We start from the raw sequence: 14,223 nt of genomic DNA on the forward strand, positions 1-14,223 counted from the left end.
TAGTGACCACGTAGATAGATTTTTTTAATGATCTGTCCCTAACCTGGTCCTTCAGCATTTCCAATGGCGCCTCTTCACCATCATCATGTCTTGCTGCTGGTCATCCTCTTCCTTTCTTTCTTTCCACCTTTCCCAGCATGAGAGCCTTTTCCAGAGAGCTACATCTTCACATAATGTGTCCAAGGTAGGATAATTTGAACCTGGTCATTTGTTCCTCAACTGAGAACTCTGGGTTGATTTGCTTGATGATCCATTGGTTTGTTTTCTTGGCTCCCCACAGTATTCTCATGAGTCGTCTCCAACACCAACATTCAAAATTGTCAATACTCTTCCTATCTTGCTTGTTCAAAACAATTCTATCTACTGTGAAGACAATTCAATCTACTATGAAGTTTATCAGTCCTTGGCTTTGTTTCTGCAATGGTCTTATATCTCAAAGGAGGGTCCTATTCAATCCTTTACCTATTCCGCCCCAATCTTGCATCACTAGTAATAGAAATACAAATGCCATTCTTCATATGAAAATCAGCAGCAGAAGAGAGACACACCCCACTCAGGGTTGCATTGTAATTTTATTTCCCAATCCAGAAGAACCAGATAGATTGGGGTAGGCAATATGGTGCCCACAGGTGCCTCCCTTGGCACCTTGCCCTAGCAGAATTTAATGAATGATTTTAAAAGCAACATAATCATAATTTACCAGGATACTTTTGAGCCCCATATAGCATTCTTAGAAAATAAAGTTATGGGTAGCTTCAGTTCAATGTTTTGTTTGGAAGTCTGCCCGTCTGGCCAGAAAGAAGATGAAGTTAGGATGAACTAACAGAGTATAGCCTCATCAATTTGTCTTTCAAGTTGGCTCCACAATATGTAACAATTCTATGTAAATCCATCAAATAAGCCATTTTGTGAAAGTACCCACAACATGCTGCAAAATTCCATGATACTTGTAAGCCACCATTTTAAAACCATCATTTTAAAAGATGCTCCTCTTCCAAAAGATAGCTAACTCATTCTTAAACTTAATCAGTGCCATTGTATGTCCTATCTGTTGTAGAAAACTAGATTACATTACAACGATAGTCTAATAATGGACTGGTTAATTAGGTTGTAATATTGAGAATGGATAATCTGGAAGACAGTATGAGAAGGGCAGAGAAGGGGAAGCTTGGCATATTATTATTTTTTAGCTCAGGAAATAACTCAGGATGCAAAAGAATAGGTAGAGACTACCAAGGTAGTAACTACTAGTAGCAGAATATTGTTTGGAGGCAGAATGAGGGGGAAAAGGGAAATTCAGGAATCTACATGGAGCAGCAGAATTGATTTATGAATGACTAACTGAAATGCACTACTGTATATCCAGCTCCCTCAAATCTAGTTCTCTCCAGTTTTTAAGGGACTAGACTTCCCTTAATTACCATGGTGCCTGTATTGCAGTCCCAACACAGCTGGAAGACAAGAAATGCAAGAAAGATGCTACTAATAGTAATAGTAGTGGTAGTGGTAGCAATAGTAATAGCAGCAGCGGTAGTAATGCCTCTGTAATTTATAGCTATGTTTGTCAAGACCAATGGGATACAATATAACAGTGTATGTAGAGATAGTAAAGTAGGAGAAGGAAAATTAGTTGAAAAGGAAAGGTTAGTTTACATACAATACGTGTATACACTGTAATCTCTGCTACTTATTACAGCAGCTTTTCCTTTTTCCAGACTTCCATGTGTGCCTGAAGAAAAAAAAAAAAGCCACTACTTCCATAAGGAAGCCATATGGAAACTTCTAAAGCAATGGCTCCTTTTTTCATATATGCAAAAGTCTGAACAAATGAAAGCCTACTTTAATGAATAGTAGAGGTGTGGTCCTGTGCTCACACAAGCTCTGAAGCACTTCTGAATCCAAAAACTTTGGGCAGCTAACAATCAGAAATATCACCAAGCAACCCCTCCTGTAAAAATAACAAATAAAGCCACCCATACCTCTAACCACCCATAACTCTAACACAGTATCAGAATTAAGCTCAAAAGAAAATATATAAAACATGTGCCTGCCAAACTCAAATCTTCATTCATAGCATGCCACCATCCTGAGCTTGATGAAATAATCAGGCGGTTTCCTAAAATGCAAAGAGAAGGGCTAAACTGTGAGAGTCCAATGGAGTTGGGTGACCAATAAATTTAAATATTATAATATTATAATAATAAACCAGATCTCTGTAAGGAGGGAGTTCCAAAGCATAGGAGCAGCCCCCTTTCAAGGCCCATTAGATAGCAGTTTTGTATAGCCAAGATCTGGAGGGAATTGACCCCATTTGACCTGATTGGATGGGCTGATGAACACAGGAAGAGTTGGTCCCTCAGATAACTCAGTTCAGAAGCATATACGGTCTTAAAGGTAACAGCCAGCATCTTGAATTGCACCCGGAAGCCAAGTGACAACCACCGGAGTTCCCAGAACAGTGGGGGTCACCCAAATGTATCCACATACATCTATTTCTGCCCAGACCACTGCATTTTGAATCTGCTATAACTTCTGAATACTTTCCAAGGGCAACCCAGTGCAAAGCACATCATAGTAATCTAAGTGGGAGGTGACAAAAGTATGAGTGATTGTGAGCAGGGCCTCCCAATCCAAGAATGGCCAAAATTGGAACACAAGATGTAACTGTAAAAACCCTCTTGATCGCAGATGCCACCTGCTGATCAAACAAGGTCTGTGAGCCCAGGAGAACCCTCAGATTGTGAATGTGAACATGGGAACGCTGAACAACTCCATTCAGCATCAAATATGGTATTTCTCTGGAATTGCTTATCCACAGACCCAAAGCCACTCTCTCTTGGAGGGATTCAGTCTGTTCTTCCTCATCCAGACCCTGGGCATTGTGTTAGCACTTCTGCTGCATAATCTGGCCCAGAGATGAGATGTACTGTATAAGTAGGCATTATCAGCATGCTGTTGATACCAAATCCCATGCCAGCAGATGACCTTGTTTAGAAGTCCCCTATCTATATAGGCTTCATATACTGTAGTTGTTAAGAAAGGACTGAAGAGATCTCTGAGACAGTCCAAAAAGTACAAATCCTTGGGCAGATTTCTCCTCCCCACTCCACCAACTGTGACTGCCCCCTCAGGAAGGAGAACCACTGCAAAACAATACCCCCCACGCTGATTTCATGGAGGTAGTCCAGAAGAATACCACAGCTGATTGTATTAAAAGCTACTGAGAAATTAAAGAGAACCAAGGGGCATCTCCAAGTGTAACCAATGCAACTTTCATGCTCTTCCCTGGCCTGAAACCCAACTGCCAAGGCTCTAGTAATACAAAGGGAAGCTTGGAGATAGGTCTAAAATTACTCAAAATAGTCAAGTCAAGCAAAGGCTTCTTCAGCAAAGGGCACACCACAGCCTCTCTCACAGATAAGGGAAGCATTCCCTCACTCAGCAAAGTGTTGCTTATTGCTGAAATCCAACCTCCTGCCACCTTATGGGAGGTTTTAACTAAACATGAGGGCTGGGATCCAACTGAAAAGTGGGAGAACTAATACTGCAAAGGGCCCTATCCACTTCCTTAGGACATAGACTCAAACGGATCAGATCGCTTCACAGAATGAAGCCCCAATCATTTTGATTGGATTAGATTACTGTAATGCAGTCTACATGGGGTTGCTCTTGAAGACCATCTGAAAGCTACAGATGGTCCAGCATGGGCAATGATGGGTGTGTCATATTATGCTCATGTGTTCCCACTGCTTCATGAGCTAAACTGGTTACCAGTCAGCTTCTGGATGTAATTCGAGGCACTGGTCATCACCTATAAAGCCCTTCATGTCTTACGCCTGGCTATCTGAGAATCCACTTGTTTCCAATTATTTCTGCCTATCTGGTGAGGTCAGGCAAGGTGGGCATACTCCAGGTCCCAATGATTAAAGTGTCACCTTGTGAAACCCAGAAAACATGCCTTCTCTGTTGTGGTACCTGCCCTCCAGAATGGCATCCCCCCCCCCCAGAGATTCATATAGCTCCAACCTTAATGACATTAAGAAAGATCATTAAAAATTGGTTGTTCTCCCAGGCCTTGGGTTAGGGTGACTGTGATTATTTAAATAAATAAAGTCATATTTGAGTTCTACTTCACTATAACAAGACATTTGCAGGTAGGGATTAGCACGTACAGAATACAATTTTTTTTCCTTTCAAAACCAGAAGGTCAGTAAGAATGGAGACCATGTATAACTTCGTTCCCACAAGGATTATACTGCTGGTTCACGACACCTACTAATATCCATTTGAACTGGCAATGGCTTTCTCCATAGACTCTGTCTCTAACCTCTTGCTCTCCAGATACACTGGAATCACAATTCCCAAAAGTCTAGCCAGCCTTTGTCCCCACTTGCTCAGAAGGGCAAATATAACACAACTGAAAGGTGACAGATTAATGAAAGCTGCTTAAGATAGTTTCAATATCTGGCAGTAAAATTGTGGCGTTATGCATACCAAGGACATACGCTGCCAATTAATTTATAAGCCCTCTCCCAAAAATATTGAATGTTTGTACTTGAAAGATACATGTCTGCCTAGGCAACGTTGCATGTGAAAATAATCAGGCCGAGAGTGCCCGGTCATGCTACATACTCAGTCTTAAAGCCAGGTTAATGAAAACGTAGTTGATCTAACACATTATACCCACAGAAATAAACCATGTTGTGGTTCAGTGCCTGCTCCCACAACCTGCCAAAACAATGAATGGGTTTCTATGACACACTGAACCACAAACCACCCAATTCCATTTCAGCCTAGTCTAGTGGGTTGTGTGAAACCAGTCAAAGTGCTGCCCTCTAGGCTGCTTGAAGGGTTCACAGGACAGCCCAGCATCCTGTCTTACAAACTGTTTTGTCATTTGACAAAATAGATCATAAGACACTTTACCTGACTTTACCTTGTGCAAATCCCTGAATTACAAAATGACAGTAAGAGCATTTCGGTGCTGATGCATACAAATTAGACACTTTGGCCATGTAAAATGGCAGGGCTAATGAGGTATTTCAGTTAAAAAAATGAAAAGCGACACAGCAATCACAGGGGTGGGTCTATAGCTGAACTACACCCTCCCTGACTTTTCTACTACATAAATATTAACCAAAAGTAGAATTTTGATTTTCAGGACAAATCTCTTCTGATTTGGAATAGTCCCTCCTGCCTTCATTTCTTTATTGTACCCCAGAGAATCAGTATTCCTTACCTGCATAGCTTTCAGTTAAGTGTGAAGTATCATCTTACAAAAACATTTCTTTATCCATTTATTTTGCATTATTATGGGCTGCCCACTAGATTCCAGGCAGCTCACAGCATTAAAATCATCAACATTTCCCAATCATAAAATCAGCATGCAATTGTAGAACAACTTGATCACCTAAAACCTATAACAAGCATAAAACCAACAGCAGCCAATACTACTATCCTCTAAACCACTGTTTCTCAGCCGCAGTAACTTCAAGATGTGTGGATTTCAACTCCCAGAATTCCCCAGCCAGGCTGGGAAACACCACCCCAAACACCTGATGAAAGAGGACAGTCTTTATCTGTTTCTGGAATCCCAGTAAGGATGGAACTGTTCTAACTTGTGAGAGGAATGTCACTTTCTACAAAACCCTTAGATGAGGTCCTTCATGTAAAAGATCCAAGCTCATGGCAGACAGTTAAGAAACCAATAATTTACATTTTCCAGAAATGTTTCAAATTGGTATAACTGAGATCAATAGAGTCAGAGAAAGGTGGATTGGATTCCTCCACAGGCGTAACTCCAATATTGTGCATTCTGCCCCTGCAGCCCAATACTGAAGTTTCAAATCAAATTAATTAAAACCAGCATCAGAGAGTGAACATGAGAATTTATATAAGCTGGCATAGTATTGCAATGGGCAGTGAGCTGGATTCAGAAGGCTAAGTTCATTTCCCAGCTTATCTTTGAACTCAATGGATGATGGGGCCATTTGCCAGCTCTGTATTCAGTTGCCCATAAAAGATGGGAAATCGCCAATACATTCATTCTCAGGGCTGTTGGATCCAAAAGAGCTAAAAAGGATTGTAAACACATTTTAATCAATACAACATCTAAGACCCTCATTGACCCTTGGCTAACACCTTGTCTGAGAGAAAGAGCTACATGTCAATTTAAGAGCAAGGAATATGCACAAATCTTACAAATTAACTGCATGTTGCCCAACAAATTGCAATAACAATGGAGCATAGATTGGGTGTAATTTGGAGATCATCAGCATGGAATTGCTTCCATTTGAATCAAGGTAGGTACACTCATCACAGGTAGGTCCACTGCCTGAATAATGTTCTGTTTAGGAAGCTCTATTCACTGATAGAGATCACAGTACAAAACCACCTACAAAGCAGATGTAGTCTGTGGCAGCCTTCACCATCCTGGTGACCCTCTCCATGCAACTCCCACTGCATGTGGACATGCCAAAGCACCCAATGCATTGCTGCAAGATGGCAAACCACCTTTTGTTACCATCCATCTCTGCCTGTTTCTTCTCAGCTCTCACCTGAGTTCAGAAAGCTCCTCACATCTAAGATCTTGTGCAAGAAGAACAAAGCCACAGCAGTTTAAAAAAACAGAGAAGCCACTGTAATTTTGCAACAGGCACTGATGAGCAAGTGTGTTAGCATGGAGTGGAATCAGGAGAGGGAGGAAGAGGAGAGGGAAACACCCTGTGCAATTAAAGCATCTGACACCTGCCTATGCTTCGTGCAATTTGAAAACGAGCAGATATGCGAGGCTGAAGATTTCCTCTTCGGTTCCATGAATGCAACAGGGGAACCCACCCACACCTGTCACTAAGGAAATTGCCAGCCTCTTCTTTCTTCACTGCTTCCCAAACAGAACTGTGCCTTGGCAAAACTTCTGCTCACCTGTTTTTATCTAATCCTCCCCTATTAACATCCACTTCAAACTTCAGTTGGGCCAGAGCAGGAAGAAAGCTGGATCTGCAAGCTCCCAAGCCTCAATTATATAATAAAATAAAGTACAGTGAACTCAGGATGGGTTCACATTGGTCACCAGAAGTCCAGGTTGATTCGAAGACGTCCTTACTTTCTGCCACAAGACTGGTTCTTCTCCCCCCTCATACAGTTACCTGCATCCCATCTTTCCAGGGACTGAAAAACAGATCGCCACCAGCCACACCCTTCCACGGTTACCAGGCAAAAGTGGGAGCCGGGAAACCCAGATCCAGGAAAAGCAGCAATGCTTCCAACAGCATAGGTAACCATAGCAACTCGATTTCTGACGCCCCGCCCCCTCCCCTCTTTCCTGTTGCAGACACCGTCTCCTTCAAAAATCCTCACTCAGTAAGAGATTTTATTACTGCTGCAAACCGGCAGGCACATTCACGCACTTGAGAGGAAACGGGCATGTACACAAAGGCGATTCTCTGCCTCGGCTAACTGGGGACGCTCTGCTTGGCGAGCAAAAGCCACCGGCCAACAAATTCCCTCTCATAAATCAGAGGAAGGAAGGAGAAGCTCCCCAATGGACGGCCCAAGACGCTCAACGCACCCTTCGGAAAGAAAAACCAGCGACAGCTCCCTAAGCAGAGGGAGGAGCTGGGTGTGTGGAAGATGGAGACCAGGTGGCAGGAAAAGGAACAGCAGTTTCTGCATCCACGGGGGCGGGGGGGGGGACCCGATTAGTTTGCCTTTCCCCCTGGAGAAAACACAAACACTGACGGTCTTCAGGCAGGGCACAGATAAAGGTGTACTGACTCCCCTGCCCTGCCCCGCCCTCCTACCCCCGAATCTCCCGGCAATAGCCGTCGATTTTTTAAATTTATTTTTAGAAGAGCCGTGTGAAGGCACTGATGTCTCGTTCCGAATTATGCCCTAATTCGATATTTAAAGTATTGGTTCCGCCGTGCTATTTTGTACCACAAAAGGCGGGGAGGTTTCAATGCCTTTAGCATTCCAGTAATGAGGGAGAGCGAGCGGCCCCGAGGCATTCCCCACCCCCGCCCCGAGGGGGTGCCGTTTGGCAATCCGTTCTGCACGTGTAGCAGGTCCAGTTTCAAAGAATACGGGGAGAGGGAACACGGAGTTAGCATTAGCAAACGGCCCTAGATCTTGAAAGGGACCTCAAGACAGGGGCCAGCGAGGACGCGCACCGTCCACCGAAACACGCACCAAGTCTTATTGCGGCGTAGCTCAGCCACGACTTACACGCCTCCTTTAGGCTGCTCGTTCAAACGCCTTCGCGATAAGCCGGCAGAATCAAAACTCCTTGTCTCTCTCGGCAGCTTTGAAAGGGAGGGGGCTTAAACAGCAGCAGCAGCAGCAGCAAACAATCACAAGAAAAAAAGGAGGGGGGCAGTGGTAAAGACGACAGTCCGGGTCTTCAAGCCGATCAGTTTCGTGGCGTACCCAACCCGATCCCATTCAGAAGAAAGAAAGGCTGCAGCCGGAAAGAAACGGGGGGAAGACATCTGCACCTTTTGTTACACACTGCCCGAAACCCACAGTTCCCTGGCCTCTCGCACAGATCTGTTCGGGGGAGTCACACAATCCCGGGGAGGCGAAAAGGGGCGCACGGATGTTTCCAGAAACCGAGCTAATTCAGTACACACAGCGACGCCCATGTTCTCCCAGGCAGATTCCACCTCCTCACTGCAAGGAAACGCGTTTAAAGTTTCTCTGCCTCGTTCCCCCCTTTAAACCCAGGACCCTACCTCGTTTGCAGACTAAAGCACATCCCCGATTAGCCCAGCTTAAAATCTTCAAGCCCGGGCGTCCGTCAACGCGCTTCTCCCGACACGGGCATCAAAGAGAAAGCTGTTTAACGTTCACCTATTCTCCCCCACCCCGGAAGGTAACTTAGGTTCCTCCATATCACGTTAGCCCAAGCGGAGCCACGGGCCCTGTCTTTGGCGCTGATCGCCGCTTGCACTGCGCGCGGAAAAGCAGGATCGCCTTACCTGAAGCCCCCGTACATCCTTTTGGAGCCGCCGCCGCCGCCCGCTCCAGTTCCCCTCACTGCTTACAATAGGTGCTAGTTAAGCAGGCTCGCTTCCTCCGCCGCCGCCAGCAGCAGTAACCCCAGCCTCGCCGCCTCACAAGCCCGCAGGTGACATCATCGCCTTTTGGCCTGATAGGATGCAATGTGAATCTGGAACTACGTAAGGGAGGCTCGCACAGAGAAAGCCTCCTACCAGCCCACTGCCTAATGCGCCTCTGGGAGATGGAGTCCAGAACCAGGATCTTGGCCATAGGCAGTGGTATTGTCAAGGACTACATTTCCCAAAAAGCCATGCGCGCTCCCACTTTCTCTCCTTGTTTTTCTTTTTTTTCCCCTGTGAACCATCAGCTCGAGTTATGCTCGCGTTCCCCAAACCAATAAGCCGCGCTCCGTATATTCAGCCGGGCAGAAGGTCTGGGATAAGCGACTGGGCTGCGGGGCTTGGGCATTCGTGGCTTTTCCGTGCTTCCCTTCTTTTTTTTTTTCTTTCTCTCTCCCTTCCCTTTCTCTTCTCTCTTTGCTCGACAAGGAGATTTGCAGTGCGGTTAATCGGAAGTTCTGGCTTTGAAGAGGGCAAATGGTGGTAGGTTCCTCTCCTGAGCGGAAGCCTCGCTGGAGTCCTCAGCGCTTGCTTTTCAGTGAACATAGATACGACTCAAGGGTGTGTAATTTTATACGTTTGCTTGAAAAGTTTCAATCTGAGATTTACTTTGTCTAACTCCTTACTGGGACCCAAAGCAGAAAAGATTACCTTCATTATTTTTTGAGGGTAAGTTTCCAGGAGCCGTCGTCTACTTTTCAGATTACTGTATAGTGGTTATTTCTATGCACTGGTTGGCTGGATCCTAGGCCACTTGGGGCTTTATAGATAGGAGCCCTTGATCCTTTTTTACCCGTCTTGGGTTCAGATCTCATCTTCAAACCTTTTTTCCTGCAGTGAATGAAGTCAATTTGTGCAATGTCTTTGTTGTGATTATGGCATGGGTACATAAATTTGCAGAGGTAACTGTGAACCATCAATCAATAGCCTTAGCTCCTTCTGGGGGGGATGGTGCAAAACAGCCGGAATAAGCAGACATAATTTATTGGTCTGCAAAACTCATTGATGGGCAAAAAAAGGAACAAGAGCCTAAAAACTTTCACTTGAACTGGAAACCAGTGAAAAACCAATGAATTCTTCAGGCATTGGTAAATTGTGTGCCCATTTGGGACTATTTGCTGATTAGCAAGACCAGTAGTTGTACTAGAACTCAGTCCAGGAACATACAAAACAAGGGTTGCCAAGGCCAACCCTTCCGGCTATGGGATGTTTCCTTCACCAACAAATTACAAAATTCTGATGCCTCAGAGGAAATGTTTGTATCAGAACCTGCTTTTTCCTGGTAAGCACACCTCGCACTGAAGATGTTGCCTAGTCTGGCAATGAAACGTCTGCAAGAAAACAACAAGGCTCAGCGAGCACCAAGGACTCCACAGTTCAACCCTGTTTCACTTCGATTGAAACCTCAATATTTCTTCCTCTCCTTTTTTCTAAACATGGTACAACTTCACAAAATATGTATGTATGTATTTATTTATTTAAAACATCTATAGAGTCTCCCATCTTGAACCAAACTCTGGGCAAAAATAAAACAATATCTGTCTACAATAAATAAATAACCTTAAAACCAAAAGACCTGCTATTACAGCTAAACTTTCCCATGCCACCCACAAGAAGTTCATCCCACCAATTTTACCCTATCCCAGTGCTTGGGGGAAAAGCCAGGTCTCAAGTGCTTTTTGGAAAGTTAAAATGTTGTGGGCCTGCTGAACTTCAAGGGGAAGGGCGTCCCATAGGGCAGGGGCTGCTACAGAAGAGGCAAGCTTCCTGGGTCCCATGGCAGCATTTAAGGGAAGGAACTAAGAGCATGCCCACCCTATCCAATCTGTTAGGACGGGCAGATATCCTTAGCGTCCTGCAAATAACTTGGTCTCATGCCATATGGGGCTTTAAAAGTAATAACCAGCACCTTGAATTGCACCCGCAAGGAAACTGGGAGCCTGTGCAGCTCACACAACAGAGGTGTAACATGGGCAAATCCAGGGGCACCCATCATTGTGTGCGCCACTGCATTCTGGAGCAGTTGTAATTTCTGGGTGGTCTTCAAGGGCAACCCCACATAGAGTGTGTTGCTCATGGTCACTCATGCCTTGGTCACTTCCCATAAATGGGAAATGATCAAGGCATGAGTGACCATGAGCAAGACCTCAGTTGGTGCACAAGACAAATCTGTGCAAAGGCCTCCCTAACCATGGCTGCCACCTGCTCCTTGACCAGGAGCAGCGAGTCTAGGAAGACACCCAAACTGCACACCAGCTGAGTCCAGGGAAGTGCCTCTTTTTGTTGCAGTGCTTACCGCCATCAGAGAGGGAGGGCGGTACTGTGGCCTCCAGATTGAAAACAGGAAGAGAGCATCAGGGTTGACAGAAAGAGGCTCACTTAAGTCACTTCCTGAGAAATTATTTGAATGAAGAAATGCTAAATCATGCTAAGCCATAGCTTGTTTTGAACATGATTTGCTACTAAACCTTAACTGAATTCGCAGAGCATGTTCCACAGTGAACCATGGTTTACCAATCACAAAGCCATGATGAGAATGGTTGATTATGGATCAGTATGTTGGGTGAACCAGATCCTAATTCATATCCCAGTCTCTTTAGCCACTACAGTGTAATAGCTCTTACTGAATATGTGGGATGGTAATTTTCTGCTTTTCCCTGTCCTTTTATTATAATGTATGTTATACATCTTGATACATTGTATTATTTCAATGCAGATTTCAATGAAGTAATGTTTTTGTAACATTAAAAATTATTAACATTCTATTATTTAAAAAGCTTGAAGTATTGAAAATAAAAATAAACAATCTGTCAGTATTAATTGCCATTTAGGATGTCAGTGTTAACAAGCATAAGATTATTTAACTTTTCGTGCAAAGTTGAGTATAAGATATTTCTCTGCTTTCATTCATTTAGCTACTGCAACATTCCCAAAAGGAAAACAGTTCCCCACTTTTCTCTGATCCAGGCCATGAAGGGGAACACATAACAAACCAAGTTAAAATTGGGGAACAAATCAAGCCACGCTGCCATTCACTAGGTTAATCAACAGATTCCCTAGAAATCACCCAGTGGAAACCACAATCTTTGCAGTTTCTTATGCCAGGGAGACAACATGCCTGTCAGCTGTTGCTGTAATAACTGTATTCTTAATCATGCCTGTGTGGGCTGCTGCCTGCTCCTGTTATCTCCCTTGTCATTGCTGACAACCTCCCTCAAATTAACATCTCTCTTGAAACAGACAAGGAGTTGAAAGGGTCGCCTGCCCACCCCTGCTGTCTCTCACCAATAAATGCCAGAGTTCTTAGCAATATAAATTGGTTTCTCCTGGCAAAGATCTTGACTTTTAGAAGTTTGTAGTTAATTATATAATGATTATATTTAGTTCTGGCATATGGTATTGGTGAGCACAGCCATTCCAGTAAATCATGATCTCAAGGTATTGCAGTTCATTGTGCTTCTGCAGCAAGCCATAGCTCAGGAAAACATGGCTTAATAGGGCATGTGAACTCAGTTGTGCTTCTTACAAAGCTGCATTCTCCAAGCTGCAAGTAGGAAGTCAAGACTTCTTACCCAGGGTTGATGCAGAGAGCCTTGGAGATGGCCTTGAAGGGAATGTTCAGAAGCCCTTACAGAAACAAGGGCAGAAGTATTCAAACCCTGGGAAAGGAGATCGCATCAGGAAGAGGCTGAGGCTACCTCTTCCTTGATTCAGTGGGAGTATAAGAGTGAGGCAAAGTAAAACACAAGCAGACTTGCAAGATTCTGTTACAACAACTTAACTCGATAAAGTATTGGTATAGCCTTCCTGAGGAGTCAGTTCCTTGATTTAGTCTACCTCATAGGGCTGAAAGTTTCCTTGATCTTTTTCCTAATGGGTTTCCCTCAAGGGCTCTATTTTCTTCTCCTCCATTTGTTTTTGCTTCAATTGGTCCAACAATGGAACTCTGCTGATTAGGATCATATGGTCATCTACACAGAGTTACATTGACACAGACGCTGGTTACTTTGATCTCCAAACTTTGATTTGCTTGTGAAAGATGACTTTAATTTTCCTGCATGACTGAAGTGTCCATCTACACAGCCTTATCTAATCTAAATAAGATATTGCAAAACACATTGCACTCTAGCCATGTGGAAAGTGGGGGGGGGGGAGAGGAAGAAAAGTGTGCTGACTTAAGCTAAGTGCAACTCAGAAGAAGAATAATTTATAAAATGCTAAATGACAAGCAGGGAACATTGCAGCTTAAAGAGACAATTGCATACAGAAGATTGAAATCACTGGACTGACAACCTTTCATCTTCACTTTGATGTTGGGGAGGAGGGTAGACTATGACCAGTTTCTTACTCAAAAAGCTCTCCAAGGCCATGTCTTGGCCTGCTTTTTAGTCTTTATTCCCAGATTTATCATTGTCATTCTCCTTGTTCTTCCAGTGCTACCACCCATAGTTATTCAAAGGCTTCCTGATCTCTTAAATGAATTCCACCTTTGCTCTCTTGTTCTTATGGTGCCTGAAACTGGTCCTGGTTCCAATTTGGATGAAGTCCTTGGATAAGAAGCTGTCGGAAATAGCCCACATCCTGAGTGTCTCCATCTTTCACCCCCTTCTCATCAGTGTCCCCATCATCATTTGCTTTTCTTTTTGTCTTAGGGCCCAGATGTGCTGCGAGGCTCTGCTCCTTCTCTTCCCTCTTGGTGAGAACAGGTGAATAGCTACATCAAACCTGAGGCACAGCAGAAACCAGAAACTCTGGAATTGGGAGCAAAGCCCACTGCATACAACTCTCATACCTAGTTCAGAATATGGTTTGCCTTAGAGGAATTAGGCTTCCAGTAGCAGAATTACAGGACATAACTAATACAGTACTAAGGTTTCTTTGCCCATTTCCTGAAAGGTATCTTCACCCACAAAAGAGGTTTCTGTTTTTCTGCCTTTGGAGTTTACCTCATCACTTTGAGTTGGCCATTTTTCTGGTGCTTTGGTGTATTCTCTCCATTGCTGTTTGGAGGGGTGGGTGGTCAAAAAAGTCAAGATGGTGGCTGTGACCACACAATTCAAGGTCCATCCCGTTTTTTCACATGCCCCTCTTACAGATGTCCCTG

General features: G+C 44.1%; 1 protein-coding gene across 1 annotated transcript in view; it reads right to left on the bottom strand.

Moving 5' to 3' along the window:
• The window catches only part of DAAM1 (dishevelled associated activator of morphogenesis 1), a 164,297-nt gene extending 155,174 nt beyond the window's left edge, over positions 1 to 9,123 (bottom strand). The window contains exon 1 of the mRNA XM_063290469.1: positions 8,979 to 9,123. The gene's annotated coding sequence lies outside the window, so the exon portion shown is untranslated. The remainder of the gene's footprint in view (positions 1 to 8,978) is intronic.
• Between the last annotated feature and the right edge of the window lie 5,100 nt (positions 9,124 to 14,223).

This window comes from Candoia aspera, chromosome 1 (assembly GCF_035149785.1).
Source record: "Candoia aspera isolate rCanAsp1 chromosome 1, rCanAsp1.hap2, whole genome shotgun sequence".
Taxonomy (NCBI): Eukaryota; Metazoa; Chordata; class Lepidosauria; order Squamata; family Boidae; genus Candoia; species Candoia aspera.